This window comes from Meleagris gallopavo, chromosome 16 (genome assembly GCF_905368555.1).
Source record: "Meleagris gallopavo chromosome 16, MGAL_WU_HG_1.1, whole genome shotgun sequence".
Lineage (NCBI taxonomy): Eukaryota > Metazoa > Chordata > Aves > Galliformes > Phasianidae > Meleagris > Meleagris gallopavo.
In genome coordinates this window covers 9,138,957-9,145,045 of record NC_139419.1, presented here as the reverse complement: position 1 = coordinate 9,145,045, position 6,089 = coordinate 9,138,957, and the positions used below count along the sequence as shown (strand labels likewise).

The window sequence follows — 6,089 nt, the reverse complement described above, 5'->3', positions numbered from 1 at the left end:
ACTTTTCCCCGCCCGCTTCCACTCCGCCCCACGGCCGCAGCGGTCCCGTGAGCGCGGCCGCGCGGGTCGCGGCACCTCAGTGGGAGTGGCGGCTCTGTGAGGAAGCGCCCGTTCTCCGTCCCGGGAGGGAACGGTACGAGGAGCTCCGCGTCACGGCAGCGGCTCTGGAGAGAAAGCCGTATTGAGGCAGAGCCTCCTTCGTGGAGACCGTAGCTCCGCTGAAGGGGAGCCCGCAAAAATCTTGTCTTTTTTCATTCACGGAAAAAAAAAAAAAAAAAAAAAAAAAAAAACTTGAATAAGAAGAGCTGAGGCAGGGTTTAGGAAGCCATCTCCGCGCATCCCGTTGGTGACCGTACACTCACGAGCTCTGAGGAGATCTGGTCAGTGCCATCACCGCTAATGAGTCGGTCCTGACCCGTGTCTGTTCCCAGCCTTTCACAAATTACATGACAGAACAGACCAAATAATGACTACTCACAGGTAGGCAATGCTACTTTCACTCACAAAGAAGACAACTGTTGGTTGCCTTGCAGATTTTTTAGAGCCTCTAGGGGCTAAGAGGGCTAAGAGGTCTCGTGTGCTGAGCAAAATAGTTCTTACCACTGCTTAAGGTTGGCTCTTAAAGTCTTTGCACAAACAGCTGCTGTTCTGCAGAGCAAAGCCCTGTTAGTGCCTAACAAAAAGCTAACAGCACGACCTGCATTTCAGTCCCTCTGAAGGGCAGCACTGGTAGCCATGCACTGCTGTCAGCAAGCTCGTGTCCTGCTAAAAAGCAGAATAACAGCAATGTGGTGAAAAGTTTGCTTCAGCAGTCTAAATTCCATCAGCTTCAAACACTATCGGCAATTCAACTGAGATGACAACATTCTCTGACATAGAAATCCCTCCGGGTGTGTCATTTTCAGTCTGAAATTAGCTTTAACTCTGTTACAACTACAAACCTAAAAAAAAAAAAATTGTTCATAAATCACTTCAGAATCACAAATCTGACCATCCAGTGTCATAAAGAGTCCCACCTGTAAAACTCTGGATTTGTACTAGCACATAAATTTCAAGTTCTGGGTAGGAGAGATTGGCAAAGTGCTCTAGTGACTGCTTCATTTTGTTCTTCCAATTTGCCTTGTAGGTAAGACAAGATTTGCAACACCAAATGGTTATAAGAGGGATGCTCATAGCTCTGAAGGAGCAAAGGGAGAAACTTGGGAGTGTCAGTGGAAGATGTGGCCCTGCTTGCATATGCCCAGGGATTTTGGGAAGGAAATACGTCAGGCTGAGCACTGGGAGCGCAAGCACCTGACCAAAGCATTAGAGCTGCAATCATTCCAAATATTCCCCTCATGTCTGCCAGTGGAATTGTGATATTAACTAAAATACTTGATTTTTAAACAAAAGATGATGTTTCTTACAACTTAAGTGAGTAAAAAGAGGAAAACTGACTATTCTACTTCATCATGTTTGCATTAAAAGCACTGCCTGCTGTTAAGTGTATAATATTGTTCCTATAAGAAAACAGCAATATTTAGTGGTAAAAATAGTCTTAGTTCTTCTTCTTCCTTAATTTCTCTAACTTGTGTTTTTAATTGTTGTATAGTTGTCATCCATATTTCATTCTTAGCTAGAAGCTAAGAATAAATATTTTTAAAGCAATATCAACACAGTGCCAGAACACTTCAGGCTTTAACTGGAAACAAATTATCCAAGTTTTATTCTTCAGGCTTAATGTTGGATTGATGAGCGTTGAGTTCTTTTTTTAGTTGATGCTGAGTGTCCAAAAAATGCTGTTGACCTTTTTTCTGACTCTTGGCTCCTTTGCATGAAGGATGGTACTATGGAGGAAAAAGTGGAAGGCCTCCTTCTCCCTTGGCTAGCTTACATAGAAAGATACACTTCTGGGGGAAAAAAACAAAAAAACTTACAGTAGAATTCATACTGAGCAAGCACAAGACAATCATTCCATGTCAGTTCTTCCTGCTTGTCTTGTCATATCCTAGACTGCATCTTTAAAACTAGATGGGATTTGTAAATGAGCAGGTGTATCTCTCCCACTTCTCACTACCAGCTGCTGTACCATCACAGCGGACACAATTTACCCGTATTTTGAGATAAGTCTTTTTCCCAGTGTATATAGTTCACTTTTATAATTGAGAAGCTTTTGGAACAGGGTCTTGAAGTGCAGGTCATCATGACCAAGAGAGTCTATATAACGTAAATTCAGAGTAAAACATTGGCCTTACTGGTAAATATTTATGTACTGAATGTTGAAATTTTGATGTGAAAAAGCTAGTAGATGATTGCAGATAGATAAAATGAGACTGTGACATAAGTGATACTTTCATTAATTTCTAAGATAAAGAAAGAAATGGAATAGTAATAATTTTATTTTTATCTTTATTTATTTATTTGCATACATAGCTACATCCGATTTATTTTTGTGGTTCTTGTTGTATATCAGTGAGTGAGAGAATAAGCATTTCATTGCAATTTTTCCTTTTTTCCTTTTTTCAGAGTAATTATCTCAAAATTAGAGTATAGGTTGCTAGTTTTCTCTTTGTTTCTGTTTCGCAACAGAGCAGATGATGAATTACCTCCGAGTCATTAATTCCTTGCAGGAAAAATAAAAGTGTTTGAGAATGAACGTACTACTTCTGTTTTTCACATGACAAGGCACTAGTTGGGGGAGCTGCAGAATGAACTTGAAAACGTTCTTAAAAGAGCACCGACAGAAGAAACCTCATGTGTATTTCAGGTACAGTAATATGGAAAAAAGTACCATGCAGCTTTAGGTATCTGAAAGATTGATCTACAAATGTGTCCACTTAAAAAACAAACAAACAAACAAACAAACAAACAAAACACAACAGTCCTCTGCAATTCTTTGTCTAGGACTTATGGAACAGTAAATGTTGCCTGCACTACATAGTGCTGCCATTCACAGAGCCTTCTATGGTGCATCTTTAGTCATTGCTGGTTACCTTTTCTTCATGTAAGTTCTGACAAGCATAAAAGCTTTGCAGAAATACTGAAACACCTCTGTTGTTTTTCTTTATTTACAGTAAAAATCTTTACAGAAAATTTTGTAAAATAGGGCCTGGAGAGTTCAAATGTAATGTGAGTCATCGCCATAATTGCACAGCATTGGAAAGTTTGGTAGTCTGGAACTGAGATACCTAAATTGTTTACTTGGGAAGTATCCACACCTTATCACATGATGCACGCAGTGTAAGAAATAGAGATAGAAATACCAGTTGATTTACTGTAAAATCTTTTATTTTGTTTTTTGGAGCAAAATCACATTCTTCTAATGCTCAAAATCCAGAGGAATAATTTCTTCCTCCTTTGGAAATATGCTGTATAACACTTCTATCATTGGGCAACTCTGTGAAGGAAGAAATGGGCAAAACAATGAGAAAATAAGAAAACAAACTTATCCTCTCTCATCGTTCTTAAAAGGCCATAGAGAGTGAGCTCCCAGACACAGAACATCATCATGCTTATTTCATTAGCCCATTACTACCCCCTGAGGCACACCTGGGTTCTCTTAGCTCAGCCCTCATCTCTTCTCCTTCAACACTGTAAGAGCAAGGAGGCTTTTCACTTTCGTCCCTTAGAGGACTGGTATACCTGTAAAAAGGGTCTCACACCTTTACAATCCTTGGTGTGTCCTTGGTAAACACATACTCCTACCTACTTCAGCCTTGGGAATGTTTTCACCACCCTCTTAAAGGATCATAATGAGATTAAGTAAGAGCTGCAGCTTCCCAGCAATCTCTGACTTCTTGAGAGCTGAAGTCCATGTTTAGGCTTGCTGAGTTTAGAACAGGGCTGTTGGAAGAAAACAGGAAATCTTGAGAAGTGTGAAAAAAAATTCTTATTCCCCTCCTTCATATTAATTAATACACTTCCTCCAACTACCACTTATTTTGCTGTTACCCTCTGGACCAAATGATGTTCGAGTCCCTCCATTAAAAAAAAAAAAAAAAAAAAAGCCAGAAAATAAATGAAAGCCTTCAGGTAGCTACAACAAGGTTTCACTGAAAAGACTGGAAGTCTTGGACATAAACAGCACAACGTATTACAGAGCTCTGTTCCATTGTTAATACAGCAAACATATATGGTATTTATTAATTCCAAGTTTCCTTTTGTTTCCCAAGCTGATCTGCAGAACCTGCAAATCAGTCAAGAGGATTTAAATGAAAAGGAAAAGCTCACCCTTCCTTTTCATCCCCACTCTTGTGTGTTCTCTTGAAAAATGCTCTTTTTGTATTAACATTGTAATTACTTTAAGGAAACCAATAAAAATTCTGACAAAAACTAGCCAAAGCAAACTGTTGCGGCCCCTGGAAATGTTATTACTGGATCAGACAAAGCCATGTGATTTCATTAAAAGAACATTTTGAAAGCAGTATTTCAGAAAATGGTTATGGATAATGGTGACAAAAGCACTGATTCCAGGAGCCTTTAAGGCTGGAGGACATCTTGGTTTGTATAGCTGTTGGCTACAGCGTCACCTTTCTTGAGCCCATTCGCAGAGCCCTTCTGGGTCTAAAGTTGTAAGGACAATGGTAAATTAAAAAATGAGCTCAGTAATTGGATCTAGCTATTAAAATTCTGTAACATTAGGATTTGTCAGCCCTAGCTTTGTTTGGAAAAGGAAAAGAAAGAAATTGGCAAGGACTAAAGACAAGCCGCAACAAAAAATAAATTGTGGAGTCTCTGAAGTACAGTACAGCACGTCAAGGACTTCATACGTTACAAATAAATCTGTACATTGCTTTCAATCCTGCCAAAACAATCACAATAGCAACCCAACCGTCTAAACATATTAGCTTTACAAATCAAATGCAGAAGAAAACAACTTCTAACCAGTCACTGTGCTAGAGAGATGAAAACTGTAGCCTAGATTTTGTTATTAACAAGAGAGGTAATAAGAACTTGGCCAGAGAAAACTTGCCATTGTTTGAAATCTGTAGAAATGTGTGGTTAATGGTACGACTAGGATGTGATTGGGCAAACAAAATTCAAAACAAGGTCAAAGTATCCACAATAAAAAACTATTTTGAAAAGTAGCCACTTGTACTGCTTAGATAAAGGATATATTTCGTCAGTTGGTTACTGACCTTGTCACCCAAAACAACACAAGTCTTGAACCACTCAGAAGTCATTAAAAGTGAACTAGAAAACATGCCTGTTTGCTCCTGAAAAGAACTGATTATTCTCAGCACATGTCAAGTAATATGAAATGTTTAGAATGTAAGAAATGAATAAATTATTTCTTCATCTGAACTGTAAAGTGAAATAACGTACTTAGCATTCTCATTTCTTAGTAATGTCCAGACACATGAGGAGATTTAATCCGTTCATAGCAAAAGATGTGACAAACAGCTCCACTCATGGCAATGCTATCTTTCTATATGAATTTGCTTGCTAAAACATACCTGTAAATACACAGCTTTAGACTCTGACTTGCCTCCAAGATAGTTCTGCTGACAGGCCCATGCAGCAAACTACAGCATTCCTGCAGCTTTCTCACTTCTATGGCAAGTCTGCTGTGCAGACATACTGCTCCCCCTATAAATTGGTGCACACATACATATGCACATTTCCAAATATCTGAACAACAAAATTCCAGTCCAGGAACCTGATCATCTGAAAAGAATTTTTGGATTAATATGTTGTCTGAGGACTAACACACACCACAGAGTCCATGCGGAAATTCATTATTCTTGTTTATTATTATAGCATGTCTCCATCAGAATATTGTCCCTACTTAAGTCTGATGTAAGTTTCAGTATTTTAATGACCACTTTGTTAAATCTCAAAATAAAGGCATTACAGAGAAGGGAGAAAACAGCCTCTACAGGTTTCAACTCACTGAAGTTAGTGTAATAAGCCCTTAACTCCTTGTGTGAGTATTCAGCAATGAAACAGACTCTGACCTCAGATACACATTTCTAAATCTCATTGTCTTAATTGGATGTTGCCATAGGCAGGATTTGAACCTGTGTGCTTTTAACACTTTTCACAGAGAGGAATTTATTTTCATAGTGATTGCAAGAATTAATACTAAATGGACACAGCATGAGCCCTGC

The 6,089-nt window shown here is 38.9% G+C and overlaps 1 long non-coding RNA gene across 4 annotated transcripts in view; it reads left to right on the top strand.

Moving 5' to 3' along the window:
* Positions 1–170: 170 nt before the first annotated feature.
* LOC146543251 (uncharacterized) overlaps positions 171–6,089 on the top strand; it is a 56,107-nt gene continuing 50,188 nt past the window's right edge. Inside the window, exons 1-2 of one of the 4 annotated variants that reach the window (XR_014886814.1) lie at positions 171–480; positions 2,610–2,746. This is a non-coding gene — a long non-coding RNA (uncharacterized LOC146543251). Of the gene's footprint in view, positions 2,747–6,089 lie in introns of all 4 variants that reach the window. The other 3 variants (XR_014886812.1, XR_014886813.1, XR_014886811.1) reach the window with 3 other exon arrangements.